Source organism: Oreochromis aureus, linkage group 3 (assembly GCF_013358895.1).
Source record: "Oreochromis aureus strain Israel breed Guangdong linkage group 3, ZZ_aureus, whole genome shotgun sequence".
NCBI lineage: Eukaryota > Metazoa > Chordata > Actinopteri > Cichliformes > Cichlidae > Oreochromis > Oreochromis aureus.
In genome coordinates, this window is record NC_052944.1 from 43,900,537 (window position 1) to 43,914,707 (window position 14,171).

General features: G+C 43.3%; 1 long non-coding RNA gene across 1 annotated transcript; it reads right to left on the reverse strand.

The window, feature by feature from the left end:
* Nucleotides 1-9,535: 9,535 nt before the first annotated feature.
* LOC120438203 lies at nt 9,536-10,006 on the reverse strand. Its single transcript, XR_005611713.1, has 2 exons — nt 9,947-10,006; nt 9,536-9,635 (listed from the first exon to the last, which is right to left on the reverse strand). It is a non-coding gene; the product is annotated as an uncharacterized LOC120438203 (long non-coding RNA).
* Nucleotides 10,007-14,171: the final 4,165 nt, after the last annotated feature.

The following is a 14,171-nucleotide window of genomic DNA, read 5'->3' on the forward strand; positions in this document are numbered from 1 at the left end:
GCTTTAAGTGCTACTTTTAGAATATTTCATCTCCACATCAGCTCTCTGTTACGATGCACTGCTACAGACTCAGCAGACTGAGGGACAGTACATTAAAATCGCTTTGACCTTTTAGCTTTACTGCTAAAAAGCTCCTAAATAAACACATTGATAGACTTCATTTTCACACAGTCTGGGTCAAATATATGAAATGAATACACTCACATAATGTATATATAAAGCAGCCAGTTAATTTCAGAGCAGGATCCATCAGAGAAAAGAACAATCAAATTAAAGTGTCTCAATCAAACATCTAAATTAACTCAACTAACACATTTAATGTTAGCCATCCATCCTAAAATAAATCACCCGAATCCAACCATAACACACACACACACATCTAAATTACACTTATTCTGAGTAAGTGTAACACCTAATGATAGGGGCCTGAAAGCTGAAAGCTCTTCCATCCATTCCACTTTAAATATTCAAGACGCGTCATGTGCCAGCAATGCAGGTAGGTTTTTTTTCACTCTGCCATTACCTGGTGTTTCTATTCCCACACCTCTGAGTGCATTCCAGGTGAAAATGTGTAAGTAGAAGTCATGTCAGGACAGCTTCCAGCATTCGTTCTCACAAGCTGTTTGCTTTCTCTCAGAGTGTTTTAGGTTTAACATTACACATTAAAAGCAAAAAATCTAAACCCTGGTTACAGCCTATTTTCTGTGTTCAAATTTACTAAGAATCAAACTCAATATATGAGCCCACAACCAGTTCATATTTAGTTACTAAGAGTACTTAGTTAAGGACAGAGAAAGCATGGTTTGGGTTAAAATATAAAAAGTTAAATAAAGTTTGGTATTCTGTGTTTTGATGCCAAGTTAGATATAACTCCCACATGCACGTCTTCATGATGCCTCTCAGCTTGTAACTGTTCATACAAACATCTAGGACTATTTCCTGAGGCAGATGGCTGGGCACAACTTGTTGCCCAAAGTAGGCTGCTGTATTTTTATGTCAGGACTGATTCAGATGTGTTTGCTCTTGTTTGCTCTTTCACAGAGAGGAAAGCTTTCAAAGACAATGATACCTTTAAACTGGTGCTTTTAAGCCTGCATTGTGCTTTTCTTCTTAGTTTCCAGCTAACTTGTGTTGCGTTGTACTATCTCTCCTTTTGTGACATCATTGTAGAAGGATTGCCATCACAAGAAATCTTGTCAACTTTTAGTTCAGAAAAGAACTAAAGGTTGACTTGCGCTATTAGACTCACATGTCATATTAACAAAGAGTGGTGATGAAGTGATGAGAAGTCATGGGCCAAGAAGCCCCAGTTAATTCGCAAACAGTAGCAAAAACCAAGAAGCCAAAAGCACCAGTGTGCTACGTGGGAAACATGCATAAAAGTCTCCAGTGTCCAAAACTCGCGTGGAGATCCAGTACGAGTCAACCAACAGACGTTGTAAGGGCGCCTGGAGAGAAGGGCCCAGAACGCCGCAGAAGCCAATGGACAGCGAACAGACGAAGGTCCAGAAGTTCCACCCAGAGAATCCCCAGAGGGGCCGAAAGCAACCAGAGAACCAGAGAGAGGCGGAGCAACAGATAAACCAGGTAGGTGATGATAACAAGCCTGCCAGACCGACAGCCTGGCCTTGTACATGTAAAATAAGCATCCAGATTCAATAAAAATGTGAGAAAGAACTGACAATGATTCAGACTCTGAATATGCTGACAACTGCACCTGATCACACCTGTTTGTTTTAACATAACTGATCATCGGGCACTGGTTAATCATGATGATGATGTCAAAATAGTATGTTTTAAAATAAAACAAACTGTTCACCTCAAGTTCATGTCCTCAGTTTCATTTCTCAGGATTTAAAATGTAAAATTTACAGTTAAACACAACACTGGAGATTTCCAACTGCTGTGTTTGTCTTCATTTCAAAAGAGTGTCCCCTCTTGGCAGGGCCACAAAACAACAACAACATAGAATATTTCTTAAACCAGAAACAACCAATACGAACACTTAAACAGTTGGTCACAGACCTTGACATGATTTAAAATTAATAAAATCAAGTTTTCAAAATTAGAGTAAAATATAAATGATTAATAAGCTTCGAATAAATTGTGAGTAAAAATGAAAATTAGATTATTTCCAGAAATTCTGAAATTATTTGATAAAACATTCAAAGCTTTCAAATTACATGAAAACATTTCCGACTGCTTCTCATAGCAAAATTTAACATCACATTGATTTAATATAGCTGAACTGATGACACTGAGGACATCCTGCAGTTTGTTTTTCACTTGCAGTGGAGAAGAGAAGCAAACTTGTCTTTCTGACACTCAGAGAGTCATTTTTAAACTGACACATGGAAAAATGAACCACGTACATCTACAGGTCGGACAGTTTGGTCGATCTGAGAAAAGATGGTGTGTGCAGCAGGCAGTAACAGCACTTGGTGCCTGCTTACTAGTGATGGGCAAAGCGAGGCTTCGTGAAACACTGAAGCATTTGAAGCATTTGTGCAGAAATTTTATTGAAGTGTCTGAAACCTTCTCCACCGTGACACCTGCTGGCCAATCTGGCTATGACTTGATGAAACTGGTACAAAGAAAAAGACACAACTGCAAACAAAACTATGTTTTACACCTGACTGTCAGTAATCATGATCATCGCATGTTTTGGAGAAATTCTCACACAAACAAGGAAAGAAAAACACTGAGACTGTTAAAGGCAACAAGCTGTGACTGCAATGATTTTTCCTCTGTTAACATTCGTGTTGCTCACAATAAATCAGTTGATAATCTAAAACATACAGAGAAGAGACCGCTCTTACTACACACATTTTTGGCTGATTTGGGGCTCAGTCTGCTTTGTTTTTTACTCACAGCCTCTAACTTTGGATGTGTTTGGTTGACTTTAGGGTTTTGTGTCATCAGGTTTGTTCTACAAACTAAGTCAAACTCAGCTAGAAGCTGGCATCAGGTTAAACCTACATTGGATTTTATTTTTAATAAATTTTAAATATTTCTATATATATATCAAGAAAAAACTGTTTTGCTTCTTTATAAAAAGATCAAGTTTGATCACACTTCATGTTTTACTTCTGACCAATTGTAACATTTTAAATGATCCTCTCCTGACTCTGAGTTTACTGAGTCTGGAGTTTGGGTCATAGTGAACCTGCTGCCTGTTGTTTATGAGATATTCACACCAGAAGCATCAGAGAGAATAAAAAAGGGAAAAGAAAAAACCTCATCAAAACCTGGATGTGTTTTTCTATTTTCTTTATGGCAGTGCAGTATTAGAGCTACAGAGATGTTGATGTCACCTGATGCTGCAATTCACATTTTCTTTTGAAAGTAGAAAAATTACAAAAAAGAGGAAGTTTACTTTCTTTTCCCTTTGAGTGTTTTTATTGAGACATTTTAATGACTTCACAGCTTAGTGTGTCGCTCTCTCTCTCTCTCTGCTAATAAGAGTGTTTTATGATGCATTACACTGCTGATTTATAAGAAATGCTGTTTGCAGAGAATCATGGCCTTGCTTTTCTGATTACAAAGAGAACAGAACATACTGCACGGGAGATTCTCCCACTTTAAACAGGAGGAGAAACACAGGAAGCCAAGGTTGGAACGTAGGCTCACTGAGAGAAAGAATGAGGATGTTTAGGTTTTTATGACTTTGGAGGGGGCCGAAGTTATAAGAATATAAGAATGTGAAAACGATCAGACACTTCGAGATTTTGCCGGACACCCTCCTGCGGATATCTCCCATCCGGACGTTTGTAATGCTTTTGTATAAAGTGTTTGTATGGAATAAAGAGAATTTAGCCTAAAGATCAAAGAATTGGGGTAATTTAACAATCTTCTGGTTTCACACACTTTATTCTTTTTACACACTGCATACAAACAACACAAAAACATCATTTACATTAATGTCACACACACCCAGAACAATGCATACATTTATATCAAAACTAAGCTAACAGGACTAACAAAGCTCACAGGAAGTAGACTCATTAAAGACAAATTAACATTCTGGACAAAGACTCGAACTCAACACAAGATTTCTCCATGAACCATGAAGATATTTAAAATCAGAAAATAATGTTTGGTTTTTGTAATGCAGTGAGTCTGAGAGGAGGTTTTAAAATCAGCTGAGTGAAACACAAACCTAGTCTCCGGCTCATTTGACACACTTCATACAAACTTTGCTCACAGGGGAGTTCAGAGTTCAGTTCCTACTCATTCTTGATGAAACACACCACAGATCTGTTGTGTCGGCTCATGCCTTACTCTCGAATAAATACCCAATGACTGTAAGCAGGTACAAGGTGGTGTTACCGCCCCCTGCCACATATTTGTGTGTAGGATAAATAAGAAGTGCCAGAGCGCAAATCCCTGTGGGGAGCCAGTTGAGGAGCAGGCCTGATCAAACAGGACTGAAAAACCACAACTTTTTGACTTCTGTTAGTGGAAAAGGGCCAAAGCTGGACCACAAGATGCAGTACAGACTTCTTGGTTTGAGTTGAGAAACACAACACTCTGTCAGGTCACAAATTTTGAAGCCAACATGATAACCTTATCCCACCAATGATATGGAGATCAAGTTTTTTTTAGTTTGGTTTTTTTTTTGGATCAAATTAAAATCAATTCACTCACAAAGATCCTGTGGAACAAAGTAGAATTCTTGGAACAGAGTTTAATGTCTGAATCATATGAAAAGCAAGAAAGGAGATACACATAACAAAGCGAGCAAAGCAAACCCCGAGGTGTAGAGCCATAAGCACAGACAGCAGAGCCACTCAGAGACAGATAGAAAGAGAAGAGCCCCGGTCTCCTCTGACCCCTCTTTATAGGGGCCAGTAACCCCGCCCCTGCTGCTGGGTAACTTCCCACTTGTCCTCTAGCCAAAAACAGCCGGCCAGGGGCCGGTCAGGACTCTGGCTAAGGGCCATCTGTAGATGGACAACCTTTGACTAACCCTTTGCTTTGCCTCATCACAATAGGTCACAAAATAGTCAAACATTGTATTCAAGATGGCGGCGCGAGCAGTCGCAGCGGCCCGGCGCTCTCCTCAACTTAGCGGTTTTCTTTTTATTTTGTGTATTTTTGTTTCACTTTTCCTCCGACACGCAGGAGCACATATGCAGTACAGTAAAGCTGAACTGCTTGCGGTTCTAAACCACAAAAACCTGCACACCTTTGCTGACAATGACTGGGACTCAATTCCCCCTGAGATCCGGAGGGTCACCGACTCTTATTTCACCATACCACCGCTGAAGTGGCGTAGGCGACGGAGGCACAGGAAACAGAAGAGAGGGAAGAGAGCGGGGCTGAAGGCTAGGCTACGTGCTAACCCACACGGACCGGCTATTCCGAGCCTCTTCCTCACCAACTCACGGTCACGTAATAACAAGATGGACGAGCTACGACTGCGGATCACCTCACGCTGTCTGGATTACTGTGTTATGATCATCACAGAGACTTGGCTGGACTCTTTTACCCCAGACACTGCGATTGAGCTAGCGGGCCACGCTACATTCAGAGCGGACAGGAACAAAGAGTCCGGTAAGAAACGCGGGGGAGGTCTGCTAGTGTTTGTAAACAATAACTGGTGCACCAACAACACAGTTAAAGTCGTCCACTGCTGCCCGGACATAGAATACATGATGGTTCAGTGTAGACCTTTCTACTTGCCGAGAGAGCTCACAGCGATCACAATAATAGCAGTTTATGTGCCGCCGCAAGCTAATGCTAAGTCAGCCATGGAGCTACTCCAGCGCTCCATTAATAAACAGCTAACAACGCACCCGGACTGCGCTGTGATCGTGGCAGGAGATTTTAACCACGCAAACCTGAAATCTGTCCTGCCTGGATTCTTTAAAAACGTGAGCTTTCCGACGAGGGAAAACAACACACTAGACCAGGTCTACACCAACATCCCAGATGCTTACAAGGCCACCCCCCTGCCTCATCTCGGACTCTCTGATCATCTCTCTCTGTCCCTGATCCCTGCTTATAAACCTCTAATTCAAAGACAAAAACCATCTGAAAAATCAGTAAGAGTGTGGACCGCAGAAGCCACCACGGCCCTACAAGACTGTTTTGATAACACGAATTGGAGTGTATTTGCAGAAGGATCAGACTTGGAGGGCCACACATCTGCCGTACTCTCATACATCAGCTTCTGTACTGAGAGTGTAACAACAACAAAGTCTGTTAAAGTGTTCCCAAACCAGAAGCCATGGCTCAACAGTGAGGTGAGAGCCCTACTAAGAGCACGTGACAGCGCCTTCAAATCAGGAGACCAACAAGTCTACAAAGAGGCACGCCAATCTCTGGTTAAAGGCATAAAAGAAGCCAAGCGCAAATACAAACAGCGCATCGAGGAACACTTTAACACAAAGAACTCTAGAAACATGTGGCAGGGGATCAAGACACTCACTGGCTACAAAGACAGTTGCACACAAACCAACTCCCCAGACATCACCTTACCTGACACCCTAAACCAGTTCTTCGCCCGCTTTGACCAAGAAAACAGTGACACCATCACCCATCCTGCCATTACAGAGAGGGACGACGCTCTCATCCAGCTGGAGCAGCACCAGGTCAGAGCCACACTGCGCAGAGTCAACGCGAGGAAAGCAGCTGGTCCTGACGGTGTAGCTGGTAGAGTGCTTAAAGCATGTGCAGACCAACTAGCAGAGGTTTTCACCACCATCTTCAACCTCTCACTGCTACAGTCTGTAGTACCATCCTGCCTTAAGTCAGCCACCATCGTTCCAGTGCCCAAGAAGAACACAGTGAGCTGCTTGAATGACTATCGTCCAGTTGCTTTAACACCCATAATTGCCAAATGTTTCGAACAGCTCATCATGTCACACATTAAAGCTGCCATCCCTGCAAACCTCGAGCCATACCAGTTTGCATACAGGGCAAACAGGTCGACAGAGGACGCCATAATAACAGCTCTTCACACAGCCCTCACACACCTGGACTGTAGTAACACCTATGTGAGAATGCTGTTTGTGGACTTCAGCTCTGCCTTCAATACAGTTCAACCCCACAAACTGGTTAATAAACTAAGCAACTTAGGACTCAGCAGCTCACTGTGCAGCTGGATACTGGACTTCCTGAGCAACAGACCCCAGAACGTAAGAATGGAGAGCACACCTCCTCCACCCTCATTCTGAATGTGGGTGTCCCACAGGGTGTGTCCTCAGTCCCCTCCTATACTCACTTTTCACCCATGACTGTTCACCTATCCACACCAGTAACACCATTATAAAATTTGCTGATGACACCACTGTCATAGGACTGATCGACAACAACAATGATTCAGCGTACAGAGAGGAGGTTCAGCATCTGAAGCAATGGTGTGACAACAACAACCTGCATCTGAACACAGCCAAGACCAAGGAGATGGTAATCGACTTCAGAAGAACAAAGCGATCTGAGCACTCTACCCTCTACATTGATGGGGAGGAGGTAGAAAGGGTAGAAAGCTTCAAGTTTCTCGGAGTCCACATCTCGGCCGACCTTACCTGGTCCACAAACATCTCCCACCAGGTAGGGAAAGCACAACAAAGGCTGTACTTCCTCAGGAAACTACGTCAGGCCCAATTACCCCAAAGACTGCTAGTAAACTTCTACCGCTCCACCATTGAGAGCCTTCTGACTTACTGCTGCACACTCTGGTTCAACTGCTGCACCGCGGAGGACAAGAGGAAACTGCAGCGGGTGGTGAGGGCAGCAGAGCGGGCAATCGGCACTTCACTAACTCCCCTCAGAGACATCTACACTGGCAGACTTCAGCAGAAAGCCAGCATCATCATTAAAGACCCCTCACACCCTGGACACTCACTTTTTCCCCCCTTCCCTCTGGTAAACGCTACAGGTCCATCAGGTCGAAGACAAACAGACTCAACAGAAGTTTTTACCCACAGGCTGTCAAACATGCCCTACCTCCACCCTGATTGGAGGATAACTGCACTGCCAACACTCATGGACATTACACCTTATTTATAAATCGTATTTCTGTTTATACTTCAATGCAAACAACACCCCTACCTCTTTAAACTGTATTTATTATAACCTTATTTAGTATAGTTCCAACAGCACCCCCCCCACTCAATGTGCAATATCACTGATCACACTGCACCTCTCAATGCACCTGCTAGTTAGATGGCATGTATGTGTATGTATATAGATGTAAGTGTGTATGTGGAAATATGTGTGTGTATGCATGTACGGATGCAAATATGTATATATACATATATGTATGTATGTGCGTGTATGTTTGCAGGTGTATGTATAACTTGTACATATCTTTCTTGTGTAAATGTAAATTTGTCATTGTGTAAATACTTACGCTATTGTGTACTTCACACACATGGAGAGATGCCAAACTGCCTTTCACTGTTCTTGTAACAGTGACAATAAAAAGCTATTCTATTCTATTCTATTCTATTCTATTATTAAATCTTTAAACAAGCAGTACAGAACAACAGGTGCTCACACAGCAAGTGGCATTATCTTATGATATACATGTAAATAATACTTGACCTAACTACATAGGTTACAGGCTTAACATGGTGATTCTCATATATGAAAACATTCCAGTGTAGGTTTATAGTATATGTGTTTATATATAACTATATAGTATTTTAATGATACTTAAGGCGATTTTATTGTGGTGTGTTTATTACTTCTGTCGCATTGTTGCTGTTTTTAAAGAAACATGTTTTATTATTGTGCATTATTATTGTACGATCTACTGCACAATATAAAGCACCTTGAGGCGACTGCTGTTGTGATTTGGCGCTATATAAATAAAACTGAATTGAAAAAATTGAATGTTTTGGTTGTGCTGCATGTATCCAAGACGTTGAGTGTGTACTTTGGGGAAGTTGGACAGTGGAGAACTCTCCCCTTACATTAACTGCCCTGTTACTGTACCACCTTAATAAACCCTGGTGAAGGCAAAACGGCTTGTGCTTAAGAGTCTACATGAAGGTTACAGCATATATCTTCAGTGCAGATAGATATATAGGTACATAGGTGTACATGCCACCCACAAAAACAAACAACAGATGCTTCCTCGACTCTCTGTCTGTGGGTTCATTGTTGGAGTTTGATGTTTGGTCTCAGCAGCAGCTGCTGGAAAGGACAGAAAATATTATTTTATCCTGAAAGTTCAAAAAATCTATTCACCAAAGTTTATTATGCTAAAGTTCAACTAAAATATGACCGATTCTCACGTTTTAAAGTTTCACTCATCTCACCAGTGACGTTGAGTCGACATCTTCCAACACTGAAGCCATAATCAGTGTTCACCTCACACAGGTACAGACCCGAGTCATCAGTCCTGAGTCTGGACAGTTGAAGTCTGATTCGTCCTTCTCTGAGGGCGTCTTTGTCACTCTGGACTCGTCCTGAAAACTTTGCATCCTGAGACTCTGACACCTCAACACCTTCATGAACATGATACAGGACTGAAACGTTATTATTACTGATAAAGAGTTCACAGAGGATGTTGAGAGTTTTGGTGGATCTGTCAGGTTTGGTGGTGAACGTCCACTCCAGTGTGATGTTGTGGTTCTCCTCTGCCTGATAGGAGGTCTGTGTCACATTGACTACAAATGATCCTGTTGAGGAGACAGAGAGGGAAAGAGAGGAGCAGACACACTGAGAACTGGAACAAATCTGTTGTTGAGCTTTATTTGGAGTTCATAAAGTGAAGCTCAGAGGGCCCGGTGGCGCCAGTGTCCGGCAGCCTCGCCTCTGTCAGTGCGCCCCAGGGTGGCTGTGGCTACAATGTAGCTTGCCATCACCAGTGTGTGAATGTGTGTGTGAATGGGTGGATGACTGGATATGTAAAGCGCTTTGGGGTCCTTAGGGACTATTAAAGCGCTATATAAATACAGGCCATTTACCATTTACCAAGCTGTAAACTAACCAGAGACACATGAGGTGAGGATGATGAGCAGCAGGATCCTGCAGATCATCTTCTCCCTGTGAGAGGAGACAGAGGTGAAGAGTCATCAACACATGAGGTCAAAGGTCAGTCAGCACAGCTAGAAGAAGGAAAATCTACAGTCTGACTTCATTCACTCATTACAGCATCTGATCCTGTTCATGATCCTGATTATTACACTGTGTAACAAGGACCCAGACTGACAGTATCTTAGTGGCAGCTTATTCAGCCCAACTCTCTACAGCTCAGTACTCCTCTGCTCACCCCCTCAGGCTCCAGCCAACTGTTAAAATAGGGTGAGCATAACCACTAGACTGGTCCCAGTTGCCCTGCCAGCCTCCCAGGCACTGACCGTTGAACCCACAGCGTTTTCAAAGTCAAAGTCAAAGTCAAAGTCAGTTTTATTTGTCAATTTCTTCAGATGTACTTGCCATACAAAGGAATTGAAATTACGTTTCACACTGTCCCATGCGTAGACATAGACAACAATAAAGTGCAGATGCACAACATTTAGGTACATACAGGATGTAACAAGACAGGACCTACACATAACATATAATAAAGTGTTCCACAGTGCGCCCTGGAAAGTAGTGTACTTGTCTACTTGACGTAGTCCCAGGTTGTGGTTGGTAAGTGTTTTGTTTTAATGCAGCATAAGACTGTAGCAGCAGTAATAGTAATATAAATAATATAAATAGTGCTAAAGAAAATACTAAAAATATATAGCAGCAGGTGTGTGCAATTGTAATGCAGAGGTAGTCGTTTCCAGTCAGGAATGTGGAGAGTGTTTCCTTGTTGTGGTGTGTGTGTGTGTGTGTGTGTGTGTGTGTGTGTGTGTGTGTGTGTGTGGGGGGGAGTCGGGGTCCAGTCTGTCTTCCTATACTCCTGCCAGTCTGGTGGTTCTGCTGGCTGGGAGCCGGGAGGAGAGAGTTCAGCAGTCTCACAGCCTGGTGGATGAAGCTGTTGGTGAGCCTGGTAGTGCGGGAGCGGAGACTTCTGTATCTCTTTCCAGAGGGCAGGAGGCTGAACAGACAGTGCTTGGGTGGGTTGCATCGTTGACAATTGTGATGGCTTTGCGGGTAAGGCGGGTGGTGTAGATGTCTTGCAGGGAGGGAGTGGTACACCAACTATCCTCTCAGCTGTTCTCACAATGCGCTGTAGAGCTTTTCTGTTATAGTCAGTGCAGCTACCGCCCCACACAGTGATGCAGCTGGAAAGGATGCTTTCAATGGTTCCTCTGTAGAATGTGGTCAGGATGGGTGGTGGAGCACTTGCCCGCTTGAGTTTGCGCAGGAAGTAGAGGCGCTGTTGTGCTTTCTTGGCCAGTGATGCTGTGTTGGTGGTCCAGGAGAGGTCCTCACTGATGTGCACCCCAGGAACTTGGTGCTGCTCACCCTCTCCACCGCAGCGCCGTCGATGGTCAATGGGGGTGACAGGTGTGGTCTCTCTGGAAGTTGACAATAACCTCCTTGGTCTTGCTAACATTTAGCAGGAGGTTGTTGTCTCTGCACCACGTGGTCAGGAGCTCAACCTCTTTCCTGTAGTGGGTCTCATCGCCCTTGGTGATGAGCCCCACCAGCGCAGCGTGTGTCGTCCGCAAACTTCACAAGGTGGTTGGAGCTGTAGGTTGGTGTGCAGTCATGTGTCAGCAGGGTGAAGAGCAGAGGACTGAGCACACAGCCTTGTGGAGCCCCCGTGCTCAGGGTGATGCTGTTTGAGACCTTGTTGCCCACACGCACCGCTTGAGGCCTCTGGCTGAGGAAATCCAGCAGCCAGTTGCAGAGGGAGGTGCTGAGGCCCAGTCTATCCAGTTTACAGATGAGTTGTTGTGGTATTATGGTGTTGAATGCTGAGCTGAAGTCTATGAATAGCATTCTCACATATGAGTCTTTCTTGTCCAGGTGAGTTAGGGCTGGGTGGAGGGCAGAGCAGATTGCATCTTCTGTGGATCGTTTCGCTCTGTATGCAAACTGGTATGGGTCCAGGGTGGGAGGCAGGGTGGATTTGATGTGTGACATGACTAGTCGTTCAAAGCACTTCATGATAATGGGTGTCAGTGCCACGGGCGGTAGTCGTTGAAACAGGCTGGGGATGGTTTCTTTGGCACAGGTATGATGGTGGCAGTCTTGAAGCATGATGGGACAGTGGCTTGCCTCAGGGAGATGTTAAAGATGTCTGTGAAGACATCCTTCAGCTCCTCTCTGCGAGTCTTTCAGCACACTACCAGGGATGTTATCTGGACCCGCTGCTTTCCGGGCGTTGATGGTGATGAGTGTCCTCTTCACGCTGGCAGCAGACAGGCACAGAGGCTGGTCGTGTGGAGGTGGTGGTGTTTTCTGTGGGCGTGTGTTGTTCTGTGCTTCAAATCGTGCAAAGAAGCTGTTCAGGTTGTTGAGCAGAGTGGTGTCGCTCTCACAGCTACGCGCTGCAGGCTTGTAGTCTGTAATAGCCTGGATGCCTTGCCATAGGCTTCGTGCGTCCTTGCTATCATTGAAGTGGGAGGTTATCTTGTGTGTGTAGTCCTGTTTCGCTTTCCTGATGCCACGGGACAGGTTGGCTCTCGCTGTTCTCAGGCCTATTTCATCCCCAGCTCTGAAGGCCTTGTCTCTGGCCTTCAGCAGCCTGTGGACATCTCCTGTTAGCCATGGCTTCCGGTTGGCTCGAGTTGTGATACTTTTCATTTGTGTAACATCATCAATGCATTTGGTGATGTATGAGCTCACCGTGTCTGTGTACTCCTCAATGTCTATGATGTTATTGTAGGTGGCTGCTTCCTTGAATATATCCCAATCAGTTGACCCAAAGCAGTCTTGAAGAGCAGAGGTGGCCTCCTGTGGCCACACTCTTACCTCTTTCATAACAGGTTTGGTGACTTTCACTCTCTGTCTGTATGCTGGCATTAGCATAACAGTGAGGTGATCAGAGGTGCCGATGTGGGGGAGGGGGATGGTTTTACACATAAAATTAAAACTTTAGATTTTCACCCAGAAAGGAAAAACCTCCCAAACTGATCGTTGATCAGAAATCTGGAGAAACAGACAATGTTGCTCATATTACTGTTGTTCAGTCTCACTGTACAAACACAGTAGCTTCATACTTTGCACCCAGTAACAGACTAACACTCATTTATTTTATTTATACAGCTGCTGCCTTTGAATCCACAAAGAAAAAAGATTCAAATAAAATAGAAACAAACACACTATAACATAAACACACTGATAGAGTAAAATATTATAAACAATCAAATACATACTCCTAATATATCCTCGTTTCAAATGGAAGCTTTCTCTTTGCTTCACAGACTTGATTTATCGTTGTTGTGCATGATGACTCGCTCTTCTTACTGACTGAAACAAAACTCTCTGCTTTAAGGTTCACATGTTCCTGTCAGTAATCAGACAAACTCCAACATCCCTGTTTGATTTTCACTTCTCCTTCAAGTTACATCTGGATCAACTCAGACTAATAAAGTGTTTGTGGATCCAGAAACTGTTTAAACTGTTTAAAGAGCAGAATTTATCTTTAACTGTAAACTTAAAATCCTCAGAAATGAAACTTGAGGTGAAACTGTTTTATTTTAATCTTCATTAATCACACTCAGTGAGCACAGGAACATTATCTGGTGTCCTGATTGTTGAACTTGATCAGAAATGTTAAAGCAAACAGGTGTGATCAGGTGCAGCTGTCAGGATCTCTGCAGTCTGAATCATTGTCAGTTATCTCACATTTCCTCGCTTTTAAATCCAGAGCCTTTCATAGTTATGCTGACTGACTCTCTCTACCAATAAAAAAATAAAGAAAGAAAAATTAGACCAGAAAGTCTGAATTGTGCCACATTTTCTATATGAGCTCTCCATAAACACACTGAGAAGTCAGTGATGCCACTTTCCGAGAAAATTCAGTTCTTTCTTTTATTTCTAACTCCTAATCTGACTGATTCTGTTTTTCTGGTGCTGTTCTCCATCCTTGAAGAACCACAGGTGTGTCGTGTGAACAAAATAAAAAAACATTCAGGAGTCTTGAATCTCTCCAACAGATTATGTGTTTGAGCTGTTTCTGCTCAGTTGAAGCTTTAAATGTCTAAAAAAGTGATTTTGGATGAGACAGTGAGAGAGGAGCAGACAAACTAGTTTAATTCTAGAAAATAATTTATTTACAGGAGAATCAATGAAGACCTCATAACAAAGCTGACAGCCTTTGGTGTCTG